The sequence below is a fragment of the Lonchura striata genome, chromosome 25 (genome assembly GCF_050655825.1).
Source record: "Lonchura striata isolate lonStrDom1 chromosome 25, ASM5065582v1, whole genome shotgun sequence".
NCBI lineage: Eukaryota > Metazoa > Chordata > Aves > Passeriformes > Estrildidae > Lonchura > Lonchura striata.
This window is the reverse complement of record NC_140727.1, coordinates 3,908,215-3,932,904: the sequence shown is the minus strand read 5'-3', so window position 1 is coordinate 3,932,904 and position 24,690 is coordinate 3,908,215.

The window sequence follows — 24,690 nt, the reverse complement described above, 5'->3', positions numbered from 1 at the left end:
GCCAGGGGCCCCTGGGCACATCCTTTTTCCATTTTCCCTGGGAAAGAAAACTCAGCAGTCCAGGTTCCTGATGTCAGTTTGTAGGGCTCCCTTGGGTCTATCAGGGCAGCACAAGTTTGAGGTGGGGACAAATTCGGTGTGGGGTGCATCCTTCGATATAAGGATTCTTTGCATTCAGGGCCCAGCCCAGGGCCAGGGGCCCCTGGGCACATCCTTTTTCCATTTTCCCTGGGAAAGAAAACTCAGCAGTCCAGGTTCCTGATGTCAGTTTGTAGGGCTCCCTTGGGTCTATCAGGGCAGCACAAGTTTGAGGTGGGGACAACTTCGGTGTGGGATCCATCCTTCGATATAAGGATTCTTTGCAGTCAGGGCCAGGGGCCCCTGGGCACATCCTTTTTCCATTTTCCCTGGGAAAGAAAACTCAGCAGTCCAGGTTCCTGATGTCAGTTTGTAGGGCTCCCTTGGGTCTATCAGGGCAGCACAAGTTTGAGGAGGGGACAACTTTGGTCTCGGGTCCATCCTTCGATATAAGGATTCTTTGCAGTCAGGGCCCAGCCCAGGGCCAGGAGCCCCTGGGCACATCCTTTTTCCATTTTCCCTGGGAAAGAAAACTCAGCAGTCCAGGTTCCTGATGTCAGTTTGTAGGGCTCCCTTGGGTCTATCAGGGCAGCACAAGTTTGAGGTGGGGACAACTTCGGTCTGGGCTCAATCCTTCGATATAAGGATTCTTTGCAGTCAGGGCCCAGCCCAGGGCCAGGAGCCCCTGGGCACGTCCTTTTTCCATTTTCCCTGGGAAAGAAAACTCAGCAGTCCAGATTCCTGATGTCAGTTTGTAGGGCTCCCTTCGGTCTATCAGGGCAGCACAAGTTTGAGGTGGGGACAACTTCGGTCTGGGCTCCATTCTTCGATATAAGGATTCTTTGCAGTCAGGGCGAGGGGCCCCTGGGCACATCCTTTTCCCATTTTCCCTGGGAAAGAAAACTCAGCAGTCCAGATTCCTGATGTCAGTTTGTAGGGCTCCCTTGGGTCTATCAGGGCAGCACAAGTTTGAGGTGGGGCATCTTCGGTCTCGGGTCCATCCTTCAATATAAGGATTCTTTGCAGTCAGGCCCAGCCCAGGGCCAGGGGCCCCTGGGCACAGCCTTTGGCCATTTTCCCCAAGAAAGAAAACTCAGCAGTCCAGGTTCCTGATGTCAGTTTGTAGGGCTCCCTTGGGTCTATCAGGGCAGCACAAGTTTGAGGTGGGGACAATTTCGGTGTGGGGTGCATCCTTCGATATAAGGATTCTTTGCAGTCAGGCCCAGCCCAGGGCCAGGGGCCCCTGGGCACATCCTTTGGCCCTTTTCCCTGGGAAAGAAAACTCAGCAGTCCAGGTTCCTGATGTCAGTTTGTAGGGCTCCCTTGGGTCTATCAGGGCAGCACAATTTTGAGGTGGGGACAACTTTGGTCTGGGCTCCATCCTTCGATATAAGGATTCTTTGCAGTCAGGGCCAGGGGCCCCTGGGCACATACTTTTTCCATTTTCCCTGGAAAAGAAAACTCAGCAGTCCAGGTTCCTGATGTCAGTTTGTAGGGCTCCCTTGGGTCTATCAGGGCAGCACAAGTTTGAGGTGGGGACAAGTTCGGTCTGGGCTCAATCCTTCGATATAAGGATTCTTTGCAGTCAGGACCCAGCCCAGGGCCAGGGGCCCCTGGGCACATCCTTTTTCCATTTTCCCTGGGAAAGAAAACTCAGCTGTCCAGGTTCCTGATGTCAGTTTGTAGGGCTCCCTTGGGTCTATCAGGGCAGCACAAGTTTGAGGTGGGGACAACTTCGGTCTGGGCTCAATCCTTCGATATAAGGATTCTTTGCAGTCAGGGCCAGGGGCCCCTGGGCACATCCTTTTTCCATTTTCCCTGGGAAAGAAAACTCAGCAGTCCAGGTTCCTGATGTCAGTTTGTAGGGCTCCCTTGGGTCTATCAGGGCAGCACAAGTTTGAGGTGGGGACAACTTCGGTGTGGGGTGCATCCTTCGATATAAGGATTCTTTGCATTCAGGGCCCAGCCCAGGGCCAGGGGCCACTGGGCACATCCTTTTTCCATTTTCCCTGGGAAAGAAAACTCAGCAGTCCAGGTTCCTGATGTCAGTTTGTAGGGCTCCCTTGGGTCTATCAGGGCAGCACAAGTTTGAGGTGGGGACAAATTCGGTGTGGGGTGCATCCTTCGATATAAGGATTCTTTGCATTCAGGGCCCAGCCCAGGGCCAGGGGCCCCTGGGCACATCCTTTTTCCATTTTCCCTGGGAAAGAAAACTCAGCAGTCCAGGTTCCTGATGTCAGTTTGTAGGGCTCCCTTGGGTCTATCAGGGCAGCACAAGTTTGAGGTGGGGACAACTTCGGTGTGGGATCCATCCTTCGATATAAGGATTCTTTGCAGTCAGGGCCAGGGGCCCCTGGGCACATCCTTTTTCCATTTTCCCTGGGAAAGAAAACTCAGCAGTCCAGGTTCCTGATGTCAGTTTGTAGGGCTCCCTTGGGTCTATCAGGGCAGCACAAGTTTGAGGAGGGGACAACTTTGGTCTCGGGTCCATCCTTCGATATAAGGATTCTTTGCAGTCAGGGCCCAGCCCAGGGCCAGGAGCCCCTGGGCACATCCTTTTTCCATTTTCCCTGGGAAAGAAAACTCAGCAGTCCAGGTTCCTGATGTCAGTTTGTAGGGCTCCCTTGGGTCTATCAGGGCAGCACAAGTTTGAGGTGGGGACAACTTCGGTGTGGGGTGCATCCTTCGATATAAGGATTCTTTGCATTCAGGGCCCAGCCCAGGGCCAGGGGCCCCTGGGCACATCCTTTTTCCATTTTCCCTGGGAAAGAAAACTCAGCAGTCCAGGTTCCTGATGTCAGTTTGTAGGGCTCCCTTGGGTCTATCAGGGCAGCACAAGTTTGAGGTGGGGACAAATTCGGTGTGGGGTGCATCCTTCGATATAAGGATTCTTTGCATTCAGGGCCCAGCCCAGGGCCAGGGGCCCCTGGGCACATCCTTTTTCCATTTTCCCTGGGAAAGAAAACTCAGCAGTCCAGGTTCCTGATGTCAGTTTGTAGGGCTCCCTTGGGTCTATCAGGGCAGCACAAGTTTGAGGTGGGGACAACTTCGGTGTGGGCTCCATCCTTCGATATAAGGATTCTTTGCAGTCAGGGCCAGGGGCCCCTGGGCACATCCTTTTTCCATTTTCCCTGGGAAAGAAAACTCAGCAGTCCAGGTTCCTGATGTCAGTTTGTAGGGCTCCCTTGGGTCTATCAGGGCAGCACAAGTTTGAGGAGGGGACAACTTTGGTCTCGGGTCCATCCTTCGATATAAGGATTCTTTGCAGTCAGGGCCCAGCCCAGGGCCAGGAGCCCCTGGGCACATCCTTTTTCCATTTTCCCTGGGAAAGAAAACTCAGCAGTCCAGCTTCCTGATGTCAGTTTGTAGGGCTCCCTTGGGTCTATCAGGGCAGCACAAGTTTGATGTGGGGACAACTTCGGTCTGGGCTCAATCCTTCGATATAAGGATTCTTTGCATTCAGGGCCCAGCCCAGGGCCAGGGGACCCTGGGCACATCCTTTTTCCATTTTCCCTGGGAAAGAAAACTCAGCAGTCCAGGTTCCTGATGTCAGTTTGTAGGGCTCCCTTGGGTCTATCAGGGCAGCACAAGTTTGAGGTGGGGACAACTTCGGTCTGGGCTCAATCCTTCGATATAAGGATTCTTTGCAGTCAGGGCCAGGGGCCCCTGGGCACATCCTTTGGCCATTTTCCCCAAGAAAGAAAACTCAGCAGTCCAGGTTCCTGATGTCAGTTTGTAGGGCTCCCTTGGGTCTATCAGGGCAGCACAAGTTTGAGGTGGGGACAACTTCGGTCTGGCTTTTATTCTTCGATATAAGGATTCTTTGCAGTCAGGGCCAGGGGCCCCTGGGCACATCCTTTTTCCATTTTCCCTGGGAAAGAAAACTCAGCAGTCCAGGTTCCTGATGTCAGTTTGTAGGGCTCCCTTGGGTCTATCAGGGCAGCACAAGTTTGAGGTGGGGACAACTTCGGTGTGGCGTGCATCTTTCGATATAAGGATTCTTTGCATTCAGGGCCCAGCCCAGGGCCAGGGGCCCCTGGGCACATCCTTTTTCCATTTTCCCTGGGAAAGAAAACTCAGCAGTCCAGGTTCCTGATGTCAGTTTGTAGGGCTCCCTTGGGTCTATCAGGGCAGCACAAGTTTGAGGTGGGGACAACTTCGGTCTGGGCTCAATCCTTCGATATAAGGATTCTTTGCAGTCAGGTCAAGGGGCCCCTGGGCACATCCTTTTTCCATTTTTCCTGGGAAAGAAAACTCAGCAGTCCAGGTTCCTGATGTCAGTTTGTAGGGCTCCCTTGGGTCTATCAGGGCAGCACAAGTTTTTGGAGGGGACAACTTTGGTCTCGGGTCCATCCTTCGATATAAGGATTCTTTGCAGTCAGGGCCCGGCCCAGGGCCAGGGGCCCCTGGGCACATCCTTTTTCCATTTTCCCTGGGAAAGAAAACTCAGCAGTCCAGGTTCCTGATGTCAGTTTGTAGGGCTCCCTTGGGTCTATCAGGGCAGCACAAGTTTGATGTGGGGACAACTTCGGTCTGGGCTCAATCCTTCGATATAAGGATTCTTTGCATTCAGGGCCCAGCCCAGGGCCAGGGGCCCCTGGGCACATCCTTTTTCCATTTTCCCTGGGAAAGAAAACTCAGCAGTCCAGATTCCTGATGTCAGTTTGTAGGGCTCCCTTCGGTCTATCAGGGCAGCACAAGTTTGAGGTGGGGACAACTTCGGTCTGGGCTCCATTCTTCGATATAAGGATTCTTTGCAGTCAGGGCGAGGGGCCCCTGGGCACATCCTTTTCCCATTTTCCCCGGGAAAGAAAACTCAGCAGTCCAGGTTCCTGATGTCAGTTTGTAGGGCTCCCTTGGGTCTATCAGGGCAGCACAAGTTTGAGGTGGGGCATCTTCGGTCTCGGGTCCATCCTTCAATATAAGGATTCTTTGCAGTCAGGCCCAGCCCAGGGCCAGGGGCCCCTGGGCACAGCCTTTGGCCATTTTCCCTGGGAAAGAAAACTCAGCAGTCCAGGTTCCTGATGTCAGTTTGTAGGGCTCCCTTGGGTCTATCAGGGCAGCACAAGTTTGAGGTGGGGACAACTTCGGTGTGGGGTGCATCCTTCGATATAAGGATTCTTTGCAGTCAGGGCCAGCCCAGGGCCAGGGGCCCCTGGGCACATCCTTTTCCCATTTTCCCCGGGAAAGAAAACTCAGCAGTCCAGATTCCTGATGTCAGTTTGTAGGGCTCCCTTGGGTCTATCAGGGCAGCACAAGTTTGAGGTGGGGCATCTTCGGTCTCGGGTCCATCCTTCGATATAAGGATTCTTTGCAGTCAGGGCCCAGCCCAGGGCCAGGGGCCCCTGGGCACAGCCTTTGGCCATTTTCCCCAAGAAAGAAAACTCAGCAGTCCAGGTTCCTGATGTCAGTTTGTAGGGCTCCCTTGGGTCTATCAGGGCAGCACAAGTTTGAGGTGGGGACAACTTCGGTGTGGGGTGCATCCTTCGATATAAGGATTCTTTGCAGTCAGGCCCAGCCCAGGGCCAGGGGCCCCTGGGCACATCCTTTGGCCCTTTTCCCTGGGAAAGAAAACTCAGCAGTCCAGGTTCCTGATGTCAGTTTGTAGGGCTCCCTTGGGTCTATCAGGGCAGCACAAGTTTGAGGTGGGGACAACTTTGGTCTGGGCTCCATCCTTCGATATAAGGATTCTTTGCAGTCAGGGCCAGGGGCCCCTGGGCACATCCTTTTTCCATTTTCCCTGGAAAAGAAAACTCAGCAGTCCAGGTTCCTGATGTCAGTTTGTAGGGCTCCCTTGGGTCTATCAGGGCAGCACAAGTTTGAGGTGGGGACAACTTCGGTCTGGGCTCAATCCTTCGATATAAGGATTCTTTGCAGTCAGGGCCCAGCCCAGGGCCAGGGGCCCCTAAGCACATCCTTTTTCCATTTTCCCTGTGAAAGAAAACTCAGCAATCCAGGTTCCTGATGTCAGTTTGTAGGGCTCCCTTGGGTCTATCAGGGCAGCACAAGTTTGAGGTGGGGACAACTTCGGTCTGGGCTCAATCCTTCGATATAAGGATTCTTTGCAGTCAGGACCCAGCCCAGGGCCAGGGGCCCCTGGGCACATCCTTTTTCCATTTTCCCTGGGAAAGAAAACTCAGCTGTCCAGGTTCCTGATGTCAGTTTGTAGGGCTCCCTTGGGTCTATCAGGGCAGCACAAGTTTGAGGTGGGGACAACTTAGGTCTGGGCTCCATCCTTCGATATAAGGATTCTTTGCAGTCAGGGCCAGGGGCCCCTGGGCACATCCTTTTTCCATTTTCCCTGGGAAAGAAAACTCAGCAGTCCAGGTTCCTGATGTCAGTTTGTAGGGCTCCCTTGGGTCTATCAGGGCAGCACAAGTTTGAGGTGGGGACAACTTCGGTGTGGGGTGCATCCTTCGATATAAGGATTCTTTGCATTCAGGGCCCAGCCCAGGGCCAGGGGCCCCTGGGCACATCCTTTTTCCATTTTCCCTGGGAAAGAAAACTCAGCAGTCCAGGTTCCTGATGTCAGTTTGTAGGGCTCCCTTGGGTCTATCAGGGCAGCACAAGTTTGAGGTGGGGACAACTTAGGTCTGGGCTCCATCCTTCGATATAAGGATTCTTTGTAGTCAGGGCCAGGGGCCCCTGGGCACATCCTTTTTCCATTTTCCCTGGGAAAGAAAACTCAGCAGTCCAGGTTCCTGATGTCAGTTTGTAGGGCTCCCTTGGGTCTATCTGGGCAGCACAAGTTTGAGGAGGGGACAACTTCGGTCTCGGGTCCATCCTTCGATATAAGGATTCTTTGCAGTCAGGGCCCAGCCCAGGGCCAGGGGCCCCTGGGCACATCCTTTTTCCATTTTCCCTGGGAAAGAAAACTCAGCAGTCCAGGTTCCTGATGTCAGTTTGTAGGGCTCCCTTGGGTCTATCAGGGCAGCACAAGTTTGAGGTGGGGACAACTTCGGTCTGGGCTCAATCCTTCGATATAAGGATTCTTTGCATTCAGGGCCCAGCCCAGGGCCAGGGGCCCCTGGGCACATCCTTTTTCCATTTTCCCTGGGAAAGAAAACTCAGCAGTCCAGATTCCTGATGTCAGTTTGTAGGGCTCCCTTCGGTCTATCAGGGCAGCACAAGTTTGAGGTGGGGACAACTTCGGTCTGGGCTCCATTCTTCGATATAAGGATTCTTTGCAGTCAGGGCGAGGGGCCCCTGGGCACATCCTTTTCCCATTTTCCCCGGGAAAGAAAACTCAGCAGTCCAGGTTCCTGATGTCAGTTTGTAGGGCTCCCTTGGGTCTATCAGGGCAGCACAAGTTTGAGGTGGGGCATCTTCGGTCTCGGGTCCATCCTTCAATATAAGGATTCTTTGCAGTCAGGCCCAGCCCAGGGCCAGGGGCCCCTGGGCACATCCTTTTTCCATTTTCCCTGGGAAAGAAAACTCAGCAGTCCAGGTTCCTGATGTCAGTTTGTAGGGCTCCCTTGGGTCTATCAGGGCAGCACAAGTTTGAGGTGGGGACAACTTCGGTGTGGGGTGCATCCTTCGATATAAGGATTCTTTGCAGTCAGGCCCAGCCCAGGGCCAGGGGCCCCTGGGCACATCCTTTTCCCATTTTCCCCGGGAAAGAAAACTCAGCAGTCCAGATTCCTTATGTCAGTTTGTAGGGCTCCCTTGGGTCTATCAGGGCAGCACAAGTTTGAGGTGGGGACAACTTCGGTGTGGGGTGCATCCTTAGATATAAGGATTCTTTGCAGTCAGGCCCAGCCCAGGGCCAGGGGCCCCTGGGCACAGCCTTTGGCCATTTTCCCCAAGAAAGAAAACTCAGCAGTCCAGGTTCCTGATGTCAGTTTGTAGGGCTCCCTTGGGTCTATCAGGGCAGCACAAGTTTGAGGTGGGGACAACTTCGGTGTGGGGTGCATCCTTCGATATAAGGATTCTTTGCAGTCAGGCCCAGCCCAGGGCCAGGGGCCCCTGGGCACATCCTTTGGCCCTTTTCCCTGGGAAAGAAAACTCAGCAGTCCAGGTTCCTGATGTCAGTTTGTAGGGCTCCCTTGGGTCTATCAGGGCAGCACAAGTTTGAGGTGGGGACAACTTTGGTCTGGGCTCCATCCTTCGATATAAGGATTCTTTGCAGTCAGGGCCAGGGGCCCCTGGGCACATCCTTTTTCCATTTTCCCTGGAAAAGAAAACTCAGCAGTCCAGGTTCCTGATGTCAGTTTGTAGGGCTCCCTTGGGTCTATCAGGGCAGCACAATTTTGAGGTGGGGACAACTTCGGTCTGGGCTCAATCCTTCGATATAAGGATTCTTTGCAGTCAGGGCCCAGCCCAGGGCCAGGGGCCCCTGGGCACATCCTTTTTCCATTTTCCCTGTGAAAGAAAACTCAGCAATCCAGGTTCCTGATGTCAGTTTGTAGGGCTCCCTTGGGTCTATCAGGGCAGCACAAGTTTGAGGTGGGGACAACTTCGGTCTGGGCTCAATCCTTCGATATAAGGATTCTTTGCAGTCAGGGCCAGGGGCCCCTGGGCACATCCTTTTTCCATTTTCCCTGGGAAAGAAAACTCAGCAGTCCAGGTTCCTGATGTCAGTTTGTAGGGCTCCCTTGGGTCTATCAGGGCAGCACAAGTTTGAGGTGGGGACAACTTTGGTCTGGGCTCCATCCTTCGATATAAGGATTCTTTGCAGTCAGGCCCAGCCCAGGGCCAGGGGCCCCTGGGCACATCCTTTTTCCATTTTCCCTGGGAAAGAAAACTCAGCAGTCCAGGTTCCTGATGTCAGTTTGTAGGGCTCCCTTGGGTCTATCAGGGCAGCACAAGTTTGAGGTGGGGACAACTTCGGTCTGGGCTCAATCCTTCGATATAAGGATTCTTTGCAGTCAGGACCCAGCCCAGGGCCAGGGGCCCCTGGGCACATCCTTTTTCCATTTTCCCTGGGAAAGAAAACTCAGCTGTCCAGGTTCCTGATGTCAGTTTGTAGGGCTCCCTTGGGTCTATCAGGGCAGCACAAGTTTGAGGTGGGGACAACTTAGGTCTGGGCTCCATCCTTCGATATAAGGATTCTTTGCAGTCAGGGCCAGGGGCCCCTGGGCACATCCTTTTTCCATTTTCCCTGGGAAAGAAAACTCAGCAGTCCAGGTTCCTGATGTCAGTTTGTAGGGCTCCCTTGGGTCTATCAGGGCAGCACAAGTTTGAGGTGGGGACAACTTCGGTGTGGGGTGCATCCTTCGATATAAGGATTCTTTGCATTCAGGGCCCAGCCCAGGGCCAGGGGCCCCTGGGCACATCCTTTTTCCATTTTCCCTGGGAAAGAAAACTCAGCAGTCCAGGTTCCTGATGTCAGTTTGTAGGGCTCCCTTGGGTCTATCAGGGCAGCACAAGTTTGAGGTGGGGACAACTTCGGTCTGGGCTCAATCCTTCGATATAAGGATTCTTTGCAGTCAGGGCCAGGGGCCCCTGGGCACATCCTTTTTCCATTTTCCCTGGGAAAGAAAACTCAGCAGTCCAGATTCCTGATGTCAGTTTGTAGGGCTCCCTTGGGTCTATCAGGGCAGCACAAGTTTGAGGTGGGGCATCTTCGGTCTCGGGTCCATCCTTCAATATAAGGATTCTTTGCAGTCAGGCCCAGCCCAGGGCCAGGGGCCCCTGGGCACAGCCTTTGGCCATTTTCCCCAAGAAAGAAAACTCAGCAGTCCAGGTTCCTGATGTCAGTTTGTAGGGCTCCCTTGGGTCTATCAGGGCAGCACAAGTTTGAGGTGGGGACAACTTCGGTGTGGGGTGCATCCTTCGATATAAGGATTCTTTGCAGTCAGGCCCAGCCCAGGGCCAGGGGCCCCTGGGCACATCCTTTGGCCCTTTTCCCTGGGAAAGAAAACTCAGCAGTCCAGGTTCCTGATGTCAGTTTGTAGGGCTCCCTTGGGTCTATCAGGGCAGCACAAGTTTGAGGTGGGGACAACTTTGGTCTGGGCTCCATCCTTCGATATAAGGATTCTTTGCAGTCAGGGCCAGGGGCCCCTGGGCACATCCTTTTTCCATTTTCCCTGGAAAAGAAAACTCAGCAGTCCAGGTTCCTGATGTCAGTTTGTAGGGCTCCCTTGGGTCTATCAGGGCAGCACAATTTTGAGGTGGGGACAACTTCGGTCTGGGCTCAATCCTTCGATATAAGGATTCTTTGCAGTCAGGGCCCAGCCCAGGGCCAGGGGCCCCTGGGCACATCCTTTTTCCATTTTCCCTGTGAAAGAAAACTCAGCAATCCAGGTTCCTGATGTCAGTTTGTAGGGCTCCCTTGGGTCTATCAGGGCAGCACAAGTTTGAGGTGGGGACAACTTCGGTCTGGGCTCAATCCTTCGATATAAGGATTCTTTGCAGTCAGGGCCAGGGGCCCCTGGGCACATCCTTTTTCCATTTTCCCTGGGAAAGAAAACTCAGCAGTCCAGGTTCCTGATGTCAGTTTGTAGGGCTCCCTTGGGTCTATCAGGGCAGCACAAGTTTGAGGTGGGGACAACTTTGGTCTGGGCTCCATCCTTCGATATAAGGATTCTTTGCAGTCAGGCCCAGCCCAGGGCCAGGGGCCCCTGGGCACATCCTTTTTCCATTTTCCCTGGGAAAGAAAACTCAGCAGTCCAGGTTCCTGATGTCAGTTTGTAGGGCTCCCTTGGGTCTATCAGGGCAGCACAAGTTTGAGGTGGGGACAACTTCGGTCTGGGCTCAATCCATCGATATAAGGATTCTTTGCAGTCAGGACCCAGCCCAGGGCCAGGGGCCCCTGGGCACATCCTTTTTCCATTTTCCCTGGGAAAGAAAACTCAGCAGTCCAGGTTCCTGATGTCAGTTTGTAGGGCTCCCTTGGGTCTATCAGGGCAGCACAAGTTTGAGGTGGGGACAACTTAGGTCTGGGCTCCATCCTTCGATATAAGGATTCTTTGCAGTCAGGGCCAGGGGCCCCTGGGCACATCCTTTTTCCATTTTCCCTGGGAAAGAAAACTCAGCAGTCCAGGTTCCTGATGTCAGTTTGTAGGGCTCCCTTGGGTCTATCAGGGCAGCACAAGTTTGAGGTGGGGACAACTTCGGTGTGGGGTGCATCCTTCGATATAAGGATTCTTTGCATTCAGGGCCCAGCCCAGGGCCAGGGGCCCCTGGGCACATCCTTTTTCCATTTTCCCTGGGAAAGAAAACTCAGCAGTCCAGGTTCCTGATGTCAGTTTGTAGGGCTCCCTTGGGTCTATCAGGGCAGCACAAGTTTGAGGTGGGGACAACTTAGGTCTGGGCTCCATCCTTCGATATAAGGATTCTTTGTAGTCAGGGCCAGGGGCCCCTGGGCACATCCTTTTTCCATTTTCCCTGGGAAAGAAAACTCAGCAGTCCAGGTTCCTGATGTCAGTTTGTAGGGCTCCCTTGGGTCTATCTGGGCAGCACAAGTTTGAGGAGGGGACAACTTCGGTCTCGGGTCCATCCTTCGATATAAGGATTCTTTGCAGTCAGGGCCCAGCCCAGGGCCAGGGGCCCCTGGGCACATCCTTTTTCCATTTTCCCTGGGAAAGAAAACTCAGCAGTCCAGGTTCCTGATGTCAGTTTGTAGGGCTCCCTTGGGTCTATCAGGGCAGCACAAGTTTGAGGTGGGGACAACTTCGGTCTGGGCTCAATCCTTCGATATAAGGATTCTTTGCATTCAGGGCCCAGCCCAGGGCCAGGGGCCCCTGGGCACATCCTTTTTCCATTTTCCCTGGGAAAGAAAACTCAGCAGTCCAGATTCCTGATGTCAGTTTGTAGGGCTCCCTTCGGTCTATCAGGGCAGCACAAGTTTGAGGTGGGGACAACTTCGGTCTGGGCTCCATTCTTCGATATAAGGATTCTTTGCAGTCAGGGCGAGGGGCCCCTGGGCACATCCTTTTCCCATTTTCCCCGGGAAAGAAAACTCAGCAGTCCAGGTTCCTGATGTCAGTTTGTAGGGCTCCCTTGGGTCTATCAGGGCAGCACAAGTTTGAGGTGGGGCATCTTCGGTCTCGGGTCCATCCTTCAATATAAGGATTCTTTGCAGTCAGGCCCAGCCCAGGGCCAGGGGCCCCTGGGCACATCCTTTTTCCATTTTCCCTGGGAAAGAAAACTCAGCAGTCCAGGTTCCTGATGTCAGTTTGTAGGGCTCCCTTGGGTCTATCAGGGCAGCACAAGTTTGAGGTGGGGACAACTTCGGTGTGGGGTGCATCCTTCGATATAAGGATTCTTTGCAGTCAGGCCCAGCCCAGGGCCAGGGGCCCCTGGGCACATCCTTTTCCCATTTCCCCGGGAAAGAAAACTCAGCAGTCCAGATTCCTTATGTCAGTTTGTAGGGCTCCCTTGGGTCTATCAGGGCAGCACAAGTTTGAGGTGGGGACAACTTCGGTGTGGGGTGCATCCTTAGATATAAGGATTCTTTGCAGTCAGGCCCAGCCCAGGGCCAGGGGCCCCTGGGCACAGCCTTTGGCCATTTTCCCCAAGAAAGAAAACTCAGCAGTCCAGGTTCCTGATGTCAGTTTGTAGGGCTCCCTTGGGTCTATCAGGGCAGCACAAGTTTGAGGTGGGGACAACTTCGGTGTGGGGTGCATCCTTCGATATAAGGATTCTTTGCAGTCAGGCCCAGCCCAGGGCCAGGGGCCCCTGGGCACATCCTTTGGCCCTTTTCCCTGGGAAAGAAAACTCAGCAGTCCAGGTTCCTGATGTCAGTTTGTAGGGCTCCCTTGGGTCTATCAGGGCAGCACAAGTTTGAGGTGGGGACAACTTTGGTCTGGGCTCCATCCTTCGATATAAGGATTCTTTGCAGTCAGGGCCAGGGGCCCCTGGGCACATCCTTTTTCCATTTTCCCTGGAAAAGAAAACTCAGCAGTCCAGGTTCCTGATGTCAGTTTGTAGGGCTCCCTTGGGTCTATCAGGGCAGCACAATTTTGAGGTGGGGACAACTTCGGTCTGGGCTCAATCCTTCGATATAAGGATTCTTTGCAGTCAGGGCCCAGCCCAGGGCCAGGGGCCCCTGGGCACATCCTTTTTCCATTTTCCCTGTGAAAGAAAACTCAGCAATCCAGGTTCCTGATGTCAGTTTGTAGGGCTCCCTTGGGTCTATCAGGGCAGCACAAGTTTGAGGTGGGGACAACTTCGGTCTGGGCTCAATCCTTCGATATAAGGATTCTTTGCAGTCAGGGCCAGGGGCCCCTGGGCACATCCTTTTTCCATTTTCCCTGGGAAAGAAAACTCAGCAGTCCAGGTTCCTGATGTCAGTTTGTAGGGCTCCCTTGGGTCTATCAGGGCAGCACAAGTTTGAGGAGGGGACAACTTTGGTCTGGGCTCCATCCTTCGATATAAGGATTCTTTGCAGTCAGGCCCAGCCCAGGGCCAGGGGCCCCTGGGCACATCCTTTTTCCATTTTCCCTGGGAAAGAAAACTCAGCAGTCCAGGTTCCTGATGTCAGTTTGTAGGGCTCCCTTGGGTCTATCAGGGCAGCACAAGTTTGAGGTGGGGACAACTTCGGTCTGGGCTCAATCCTTCGATATAAGGATTCTTTGCAGTCAGGACCCAGCCCAGGGCCAGGGGCCCCTGGGCACATCCTTTTTCCATTTTCCCTGGGAAAGAAAACTCAGCTGTCCAGGTTCCTGATGTCAGTTTGTAGGGCTCCCTTGGGTCTATCAGGGCAGCACAAGTTTGAGGTGGGGACAACTTAGGTCTGGGCTCCATCCTTCGATATAAGGATTCTTTGCAGTCAGGGCCAGGGGCCCCTGGGCACATCCTTTTTCCATTTTCCCTGGGAAAGAAAACTCAGCAGTCCAGGTTCCTGATGTCAGTTTGTAGGGCTCCCTTGGGTCTATCAGGGCAGCACAAGTTTGAGGTGGGGACAACTTCGGTGTGGGGTGCATCCTTCGATATAAGGATTCTTTGCATTCAGGGCCCAGCCCAGGGCCAGGGGCCCCTGGGCACATCCTTTTTCCATTTTCCCTGGGAAAGAAAACTCAGCAGTCCAGGTTCCTGATGTCAGTTTGTAGGGCTCCCTTGGGTCTATCAGGGCAGCACAAGTTTGAGGTGGGGACAACTTAGGTCTGGGCTCCATCCTTCGATATAAGGATTCTTTGTAGTCAGGGCCAGGGGCCCCTGGGCACATCCTTTTTCCATTTTCCCTGGGAAAGAAAACTCAGCAGTCCAGGTTCCTGATGTCAGTTTGTAGGGCTCCCTTGGGTCTATCTGGGCAGCACAAGTTTGAGGAGGGGACAACTTCGGTGTGGGGTGCATCCTTCGATATAAGGATTCTTTGCAGTCAGGGCCCAGCCCAGGGCCAGGGGCCCCTGGGCACATCCTTTTTCCATTTTCCCTGGGAAAGAAAACTCAGCAGTCCAGGTTCCTGATGTCAGTTTGTAGGGCTCCCTTGGGTCTATCAGGGCAGCACAAGTTTGAGGTGGGGACAACTTCGGTCTGGGCTCAATCCTTCGATATAAGGATTCTTTGCATTCAGGGCCCAGCCCAGGGCCAGGGGCCCCTGGGCACATCCTTTTTCCATTTTCCCTGGGAAAGAAAACTCAGCAGTCCAGATTCCTGATGTCAGTTTGTAGGGCTCCCTTCGGTCTATCAGGGCAGCACAAGTTTGAGGTGGGGACAACTTCGGTCTGGGCTCCATTCTTCGATATAAGGATTCTTTGCAGTCAGGGCGAGGGGCCCCTGGGCACATCCTTTTCCCATTTTCCCCGGGAAAGAAAACTCAGCAGTCCAGGTTCCTGATGTCAGTTTGTAGGGCTCCCTTGGGTCTATCAGGGCAGCACAAGTTTGAGGTGGGGCATCTTCGGTCTCGGGTCCATCCTTCAATATAAGGATTCTTTGCAGTCAGGCCCAGCCCAGGGCCAGGGGCCCCTGGGCACATCCTTTTTCCATTTTCCCTGGGAAAGAAAACTCAGCAGTCCAGGTTCCTGATGTCAGTTTGTAGGGCTCCCTTGGGTCTATCAGGGCAGCACAAGTTTGAGGTGGGGACAACTTCGGTGTGGGGTGCATCCTTCGATATAAGGATTCTTTGCAGTCAGGCCCAGCCCAGGGCCAGGGGCCCCTGGGCACATCCTTTTCCCATTTTCCCCGGGAAAGAAAACTCAGCAGTCCAGATTCCTGATGTCAGTTTGTAGGGCTCCCTTGGGTCTATCAGGGCAGCACAAGTTTGAGGTGGGGACAACTTCGGTGTGGGGTGCATCCTTAGATATAAGGATTCTTTGCAGTCAGGCCCAGCCCAGGGCCAGGGGCCCCTGGGCACAGCCTTTGGCCATTTTCCCCAAGAAAGAAAACTCAGCAGTCCAGGTTCCTGATGTCAGTTTGTAGGGCTCCCTTGGGTCTATCAGGGCAGCACAAGTTTGAGGTGGGGACAACTTCGGTGTGGGGTGCATCCTTCGATATAAGGATTCTTTGCAGTCAGGCCCAGCCCAGGGCCAGGGGCCCCTGGGCACATCCTTTTTCCATTTTCCCTGTGAAAGAAAACTCAGCAATCCAGGTTCCTGATGTCAGTTTGTAGGGCTCCCTTGGGTCTATCAGGGCAGCACAAGTTTGAGGTGGGGACAACTTTGGTCTGGGCTCCATCCTTCGATATAAGGATTCTTTGCAGTCAGGGCCAGGGGCCCCTGGGCACATCCTTTTTCCATTTTCCCTGGAAAAGAAAACTCAGCAGTCCAGGTTCCTGATGTCAGTTTGTAGGGCTCCCTTGGGTCTATCAGGGCAGCACAAGTTTGAGGTGGGGACAACTTCGGTCTGGGCTCAATCCTTCGATATAAGGATTCTTTGCAGTCAGGGCCAGGGGCCCCTGGGCACATCCTTTTTCCATTTTCCCTGGGAAAGAAAACTCAGCAGTCCAGGTTCCTGATGTCAGTTTGTAGGGCTCCCTTGGGTCTATCAGGGCAGCACAAGTTTGAGGTGGGGACAACTTTGGTCTGGGCTCCATCCTTCGATATAAGGATTCTTTGCAGTCAGGCCCAGCCCAGGGCCAGGGGCCCCTGGGCACACCCTTTTTCCATTTCCCCTGGGAAAGAAAACTCAGCAGTCCAGGTTCCTGATGTCAGTTTGTAGGGCTCCCTTGGGTCTATCAGGGCAGCACAAGTTTGAGGTGGGGACAACTTCGGTCTGGGCTCAATCCTTCGATATAAGGATTCTTTGCAGTCAGGACCCAGCCCAGGGCCAGGGGCCCCTGGGCACATCCTTTTTCCATTTTCCCTGGGAAAGAAAACTCAGCTGTCCAGGTTCCTGATGTCAGTTTGTAGGGCTCCCTTGGGTCTATCAGGGCAGCACAAGTTTGAGGTGGGGACAACTTAGGTCTGGGCTCCATCCTTCGATATAAGGATTCTTTGCAGTCAGGGCCAGGGGCCCCTGGGCACATCCTTTTTCCATTTTCCCTGGGAAAGAAAACTCAGCAGTCCAGGTTCCTGATGTCAGTTTGTAGGGCTCCCTTGGGTCTATCAGGGCAGCACAAGTTTGAGGTGGGGACAACTTCGGTGTGGGGTGCATCCTTCGATATAAGGATTCTTTGCATTCAGGGCCCAGCCCAGGGCCAGGGGCCCCTGGGCACATCCTTTTTCCATTTTCCCTGGGAAAGAAAACTCAGCAGTCCAGGTTCCTGATGTCAGTTTGTAGGGCTCCCTTGGGTCTATCAGGGCAGCACAAGTTTGAGGTGGGGACAACTTAGGTCTGGGCTCCATCCTTCAATATAAGGATTCTTTGTAGTCAGGGCCAGGGGCCCCTGGGCACATCCTTTTTCCATTTTCCCTGGGAAAGAAAACTCAGCAGTCCAGGTTCCTGATGTCAGTTTGTAGGGCTCCCTTGGGTCTATCTGGGCAGCACAAGTTTGAGGAGGGGACAACTTCGGTCTGGGCTCAATCCTTCGATATAAGGATTCTTTGCATTCAGGGCGCGGCCCAGGGCCAGGGGCCCCTGGGCACATCCTTTTTCCATTTTCCCTGGGAAAGAAAACTCAGCAGTCCAGATTCCTGATGTCAGTTTGTAGGGCTCCCTTCGGTCTATCAGGGCAGCACAAGTTTGAGGTGGGGACAACTTCGGTCTGGGCTCCATTCTTCGATATAAGGATTCTTTGCAGTCAGGGCGAGGGGCCCCTGGGCACATCCTTTTCCCATTTTCCCCGGGAAAGAAAACTCAGCAGTCCAGGTTCCTGATGTCAGTTTGTAGGGCTCCCTTGGGTCTATCAGGGCAGCACAAGTTTGAGGTGGGGACAACTTCGGTGTGGGGTGCATCCTTCGATATAAGGATTCTTTGCAGTCAGGCCCAGCCCAGGGCCAGGGGCCCCTGGGCACATCCTTTGGCCCTTTACCCTGGGAAAGAAAACTCAGCAGTCCAGGTTCCTGATGTCAGTTTGTAGGGCTCCCTTGGGTCTATCAGGGCAGCACAAGTTTGAGGTGGGGACAACTTTGGTCTGGGCTCCATCCTTCGATATAAGGATTCTTTGCAGTCAGGGCCAGGGGCCCCTGGGCACATCCTTTTTCCATTTTCCCTGGAAAAGAAAACTCAGCAGTCCAGGTTCCTGATGTCAGTTTGTAGGGCTCCCTTGGGTCTATCAGGGCAGCACAAGTTTGAGGTGGGGACAACTTCGGTGTGGGGTGCATCCTTCGATATAAGGATTCTTTGCATTCAGGGCCCAGCCCAGGCCCAGGGGCCCCTGGGCACATCCTTTTTCCATTTTCCCTGTGAAAGAAAACTCAGCAATCCAGGTTCCTGATGTCAGTTTGTAGGGCTCCCTTGGGTCTATCAGGGCAGCACAAGTTTGAGGTGGGGACAACTTCGGTCTGGGCTCCATCCTTCGATATAAGGATTCTTTGCAGTCAGGGCCAGGGGCCCCTGGGCACATCCTTTTTCCATTTTCCCTGGGAAAGAAAACTCAGCAGTCCAGGTTCCTGATGTCAGTTTGTAGGGCTCCCTTCGGTCTATCAGGGCAGCACAAGTTTGAGGTGGGGACAACTTCCATATGGGGAGCATCCTTCGATATAAGGATTCTTTGCATTCAGGGCCCAGCCCAGGGCCAGGGGACCCTGGGCACATCCTTTGGCCATTTTCCCTGGGAAAGAAAACTCAGCAGTCCAGGTTCCTGATGTCAGTTTGTAGGGCTCCCTTGGGTCTATCAGGGCAGCACAAGTTTGAGGTGGGGACAACTTCGGTCTGGGCTCAATCCTTCGATATAAGGATTCTTTGCAGTCAGGACCCAGCCCAGGGCCAGGGGCCCCTGGGCACATCCTTTTTCCATTTTCCCTGGGAAAGAAAACTCAGCTGTCCAGGTTCCTGATGTCAGTTTGTAGGGCTCCCTTGGGTCTATCAGGGCAGCACAAGTTTGAGGTGGGGACAACTTCGGTCGGGGCTCAATCCTTCGATATAAGGATTCTTTGCAGTCAGGGCCAGGGGCCCCTGGGCACATCCTTTTTCCATTTTCCCTGGGAAAGAAAACTCAGCAGTCCAGGTTCCTGATGTCAGTTTGTAGGGCTCCCTTGGGTCTATCAGGGCAGCACAAGTTTGAGGTGGGGACAACTTCGGTGTGGGGTGCATCATTCGATATAAGGATTCTTTGCATTCAGGGCCCAGCCCAGGGCCAGGGGCCCCTGGGCACATCCTTTTTCCATTTTCCCTGGGAAAGAAAACTCAGCAGTCCAGGTTCCTGATGTCAGTTTGTAGGGCTCCCTTGGGTCTATCAGGGCAGCACAAGTTTGAGGTGGGGACAAATTCGGTGTGGGGTGCATCCTTCGATATAAGGATTCTTTGCATTCAGGGCCCAGCCCAGGGCCAGGGGCCCCTGGGCACATCCTTTTTCCATTTTCCCTGGGAAAGAAAACTCAGCAGTCCAGGTTCCTGATGTCAGTTTGTAGGGCTCCCTTGGGTCTATCAGGGCAGCACAAGTTTGAGGTGGGGTCAACTTCGGTGTGGGATCCATCCTTCGATATAAGGATTCTTTGCAGTCAGGGCCAGGGGCCCCTGGGCACATCCTTTTTCCATTTTCCCTGGGAAAGAAAACTCAGCAGTCCAGGTTCCTGATGTCAGTTTGTAGGGCTCCCTTGGGTCTATCAGGGCAGCACAAGTTTGAGGAGGGGACAACTTTGGTCTCGGGTCCATCCTTCGATATAAGGATTCTTTGCAGTCAGGGCCCAGCCCAGGGCCAGGAGCCCCTGGGCACATCCTTTTTCCATTTTCCCTGGGAAAGAAAACTCAGCAGTCCAGGTTCCTGATGTCAGTTTGTAGGGCTCCCTTGGGTCTATCAGGGCAGCACAAGTTTGAGGTGGGGACAACTTCGGTCTGGGCTCAATCCTTCGATATAAGGATTCTTTGCATTCAGGGCCCAGCCCAGGGCCAGGGGCCCCTGGGCACATCCTTTTTCCATTTTCCCTGGGAAAGAAAACTCAGCAGTCCAGATTCCTGATGTCAGTTTGTAGGGCTCCCTTCGGTCTATCAGGGCAGCACAAGTTTGAGGTGGGGACAACTTCGGTCTGGGCTCCATTCTTCGATATAAGGATTCTTTGCAGTCAGGGCGAGGGGCCCCTGGGCACATCCTTTTCCCATTTTCCCCGGGAAAGAAAACTCAGCAGTCCAGGTTCCTGATGTCAGTTTGTAGGGCTCCCTTGGGTCTATCAGGGCAGCACAAGTTTGAGGTGGGGACAACTTCGGTGTGGGGTGCATCCTTCAATATAAGGATTCTTTGCAGTCAGGCCCAGCCCAGGGCCAGGGGCCCCTGGGCACATCCTTTGGCCCTTTTCCCTGGGAAAGAAAACTCAGCAGTCCAGGTTCCTGATGTCAGTTTGTAGGGCTCCCTTGGGTCTATCAGGGCAGCACAAGTTTGAGGTGGGGACAACTTTGGTCTGGGCTCCATCCTTCGATATAAGGATTCTTTGTAGTCAGGGCCAGGGGCCCCTGGGCACATCCTTTTTCCATTTTCCCTGGAAAAGAAAACTCAGCAGTCCAGGTTCCTGATGTCAGTTTGTAGGGCTCCCTTGGGTCTATCAGGGCAGCACAAGTTTGAGGTGGGGACAACTTCGGTCTGGGCTCAATCCTTCGATATAAGGATTCTTTGCAGTCAGGGCCAGGGGCCCCTGGGCACATCCTTTTTCCATTTTCCCTGGGAAAGAAAACTCAGCAGTCCAGGTTCCTGATGTCAGTTTGTAGGGCTCCCTTCGGTCTATCAGGGCAGCACAAGTTTGAGGTGGGGACAACTTTGGTCTGGGCTCCATCCTTCGATATAAGGATTCTTTGCAGTCAGGCCCAGCCCAGGGCCAGGGGCCCCTGGGCACACCCTTTTTCCATTTTCCCTGGGAAAGAAAACTCAGCAGTCCAGGTTCCTGATGTCAGTTTGTAGGGCTCCCTTGGGTCTATCAGGGCAGCACAAGTTTGAGGTGGGGACAACTTCGGTCTGGGCTCAATCCTTCGATATAAGGATTCTTTGCAGTCAGGACCCAGCCCAGGGCCAGGGGCCCCTGGGCACATCCTTTTTCCATTTTCCCTGGGAAAGAAAACTCAGCTGTCCAGGTTCCTGATGTCAGTTTGTAGGGCTCCCTTGGGTCTATCAGGGCAGCACAAGTTTGAGGTGGGGACAACTTAGGTCTGGGCTCCATCCTTCGATATAAGGATTCTTTGCAGTCAGGGCCAGGGGCCCCTGGGCACATCCTTTTTCCATTTTCCCTGGGAAAGAAAACTCAGCAGTCCAGGTTCCTGATGTCAGTTTGTAGGGCTCCCTTGGGTCTATCAGGGCAGCACAAGTTTGAGGTGGGGACAACTTCGGTGTGGGGTGCATCCTTCGATATAAGGATTCTTTGCATTCAGGGCCCAGCCCAGGGCCAGGGGCCCCTGGGCACATCCTTTTTCCATTTTCCCTGGGAAAGAAAACTCAGCAGTCCAGGTTCCTGATGTCAGTTTGTAGGGCTCCCTTGGGTCTATCAGGGCAGCACAAGTTTGAGGTGGGGACAACTTAGGTCTGGGCTCCATCCTTCGATATAAGGATTCTGTGTAGTCAGGGCCAGGGGCCCCTGGGCACATCCTTTTTCCATTTTCCCTGGGAAAGAAAACTCAGCAGTCCAGGTTCCTGATGTCAGTTTGTAGGGCTCCCTTGGGTCTATCTGGGCAGCACAAGTTTGAGGAGGGAACAACTTCGGTCTCGGGTCCATCCTTCGATATAAGGATTCTTTGCAGTCAGGGCCCAGCCCAGGGCCAGGGGCCCCTGGGCACATCCTTTTTCCATTTTCCCTGGGAAAGAAAACTCAGCAGTCCAGGTTCCTGATGTCAGTTTGTAGGGCTCCCTTGGGTCTATCAGGGCAGCACAAGTTTGAGGTGGGGACAACTTCGGTCTGGGCTCAATCCTTCGATATAAGGATTCTTTGCAGTCAGGGCCCGGCCCAGGGCCAGGGGCCCCATGGCACATCCTTTTTCCATTTTCCCTGGGAAAGAAAACTCAGCAGTCCAGATTCCTGATGTCAGTTTGTAGGGCTCCCTTCGGTCTATCAGGGCAGCACAAGTTTGAGGTGGGGACAACTTCGGTCTGGGCTCCATTCTTCGATATAAGGATTCTTTGCAGTCAGGGCGAGGGGCCCCTGGGCACATCCTTTTCCCATTTTCCCCGGGAAAGAAAACTCAGCAGTCCAGGTTCCTGATGTCAGTTTGTAGGGCTCCCTTGGGTCTATCAGGGCAGCACAAGTTTGAGGTGGGGCATCTTCGGTCTCGGGTCCATCCTTCAATATAAGGATTCTTTGCAGTCAGGCCCAGCCCAGGGCCAGGGGCCCCTGGGCACAGCCTTTGGCCATTTTCCCCAAGAAAGAAAACTCAGCAGTCCAGGTTCCTGATGTCAGTTTGTAGGGCTCCCTTGGGTCTATCAGGGCAGCACAAGTTTGAGGTGGGGACAACTTCCATATGGGGAGCATCCTTCGATATAAGGATTCTTTGCATTCAGGTCCCAGCCCAGGGCCAGGGGACCCTGGGCACATCCTTTTTCCATTTTCCCTGGGAAAGAAAACTCAGCAGTCCAGGTTCCTGATGTCAGTTTGTAGGGCTCCCTTGGGTCTATCAGGGCAGCACAAGTTTGAGGTGGGGACAACTTCGGTGTGGGGTGCATCCTTCGATATAAGGATTCTTTGCAGTCAGGACCCAGCCCAGGGCCAGGGGCCCCTGGGCACATCCTTTTTCCATTTTCCCTGGGAAAGAAAACTCAGCTGTCCAGGTTCCTGATGTCAGTTTGTAGGGCTCCCTTGGGTCTATCAGGGCAGCACAAGTTTGAGGTGGGGACAACTTCGGTGTGGGATCCATCCTTCGATATAAGGATTCTTTGCAGTCAGGGCCAGGGGCCCCTGGGCACATCCTTTTTCCATTTTCCCTGGGAAAGAAAACTCAGCAGTCCAGGTTCCTGATGTCAGTTTGTAGGGCTCCCTTGGGTCTATCAGGGCAGCACAAGTTTGATGTGGGGACAACTTCGGTCTGGGCTCAATCCTTCGATATAAGGATTCTTTGCATTCAGGGCCCAGCCCAGGGCCAGGGGCCCCTGGGCACATCCTTTGGCCCTTTACCCTGGGAAAGAAAACTCAGCAGTCCAGGTTCCTGATGTCAGTTTGTAGGGCTCCCTTGGGTCTATCAGGGCAGCACAAGTTTGAGGTGGGGACAACTTCGGTCTGGGCTCAATCCTTCGATATAAGGATTCTTTGCAGTCAGGGCCAGGGGCCCCTGGGCACATCCTTTTTCCATTTTCCCTTGGAAAGAAAACTCAGCAGTCCAGGTTCCTGATGTCAGTTTGTAGGGCTCCCTTGGGTCTATCAGGGCAGCACAAGTTTGATGTGGGGACAACTTCGGTCTGGCTTTTATTCTTCGATATAAGGATTCTTTGCAGTCAGGGCCAGGGGCCCCTGGGCACATACTTTTTCCATTTCCCCCGAAAAAGAAAACTCAGCAGTCCAGGTTCCTGATGTCAGTTTGTAGGGCTCCCTTGGGTCTATCAGGGCAGCACAAGTTTGAGGAGGGGACAACTTTGGTCTCGGGTCCATCCTTCGATATAAGGATTCTTTGCAGTCAGGGCCCAGCCCAGGGCCAGGGGCCCCTGGGCACATCCTTTTTCCATTTTCCCTTGGAAAGAAAACTCAGCAGTCCAGGTTCCTGATGTCAGTTTGTAGGGCTCCCTTGGGTCTATCAGGGCAGCACAAGTTTGATGTGGGGACAACTTCGGTCTGGCTTTTATTCTTCGATATAAGGATTCTTTGCAGTCAGGGCCAGGGGCCCCTGGGCACATCCTTTTTCCATTTTCCCTGGGAAAGAAAACTCAGCAGTCCAGGTTCCTGATGTCAGTTTGTAGGGCTCCCTTGGGTCTATCAGGGCAGCACAAGTTTGAGGAGGGGACAACTTTGGTCTCGGGTCCATCCTTCGATATAAGGATTCTTTGCAGTCAGGGCCCAGCCCAGGGCCAGGAGCCCCTGGGCACATCCTTTTTCCATTTTCCCTGGGAAAGAAAACTCAGCAGTCCAGGTTCCTGATGTCAGTTTGTAGGGCTCCCTTGGGTCTATCAGGGCAGCACAAGTTTGATGTGGGGACAACTTCGGTCTGGGCTCAATCCTTCGATATAAGGATTCTTTGCATTCAGGGCCCAGCCCAGGGCCAGGGGCCCCTGGGCACATCCTTTTTCCATTTTCCCTGGGAAAGAAAACTCAGCAGTCCAGGTTCCTGATGTCAGTTTGTAGGGCTCCCTTGGGTCTATCAGGGCAGCACAAGTTTGAGGTGGGGACAACTTCGGTCTGGGCTCAATCCTTCGATATAAGGATTCTTTGCAGTCAGGGCCAGGGGCCCCTGGGCACATCCTTTTTCCATTTTCCCTTGGAAAGAAAACTCAGCAGTCCAGGTTCCTGATGTCAGTTTGTAGGGCTCCCTTGGGTCTATCAGGGCAGCACAAGTTTGATGTGGGGACAACTTCGGTCTGGCTTTTATTCTTCGATATAAGGATTCTTTGCAGTCAGGGCCAGGGGCCCCTGGGCACATACTTTTTCCATTTCCCCCGAAAAAGAAAACTCAGCAGTCCAGGTTCCTGATGTCAGTTTGTAGGGCTCCCTTGGGTCTATCAGGGCAGCACAAGTTTGAGGTGGGGACAACTTCGGTGTGGCGTGCAGCTTTCGATATAAGGATTCTTTGCATTCAGGGCCCAGCCCAGGGCCAGGGGCCCCTGGGCACATCCTTTTTCCATTTTCCCTGGGAAAGAAAACTCAGCAGTCCAGGTTCCTGATGTCAGTTTGTAGGGCTCCCTTGGGTCTATCAGGGCAGCACAAGTTTGAGGTGGGGACAACTTCGGTCTGGGCTCAATCCTTCGATATAAGGATTCTTTGCAGTCAGGGCCAGGGGCCCCTGGGCACATCCTTTTTCCATTTTCCCTGGGAAAGAAAACTCAGCAGTCCAGGTTCCTGATGTCAGTTTGTAGGGCTCCCTTGGGTCTATCAGGGCAGCACAAGTTTTTGGAGGGGACAACTTTGGTCTCGGGTCCATCCTTCGATATAAGGATTCTTTGCATTCAGGGCCCAGCCCAGGGCCAGGGGCCCCTGGGCACATCCTTTTTCCATTTTCCCTGGGAAAGAAAACTCAGCAGTCCAGGTTCCTGATGTCAGTTTGTAGGGCTCCCTTCGGTCTATCAGGGCAGCACAA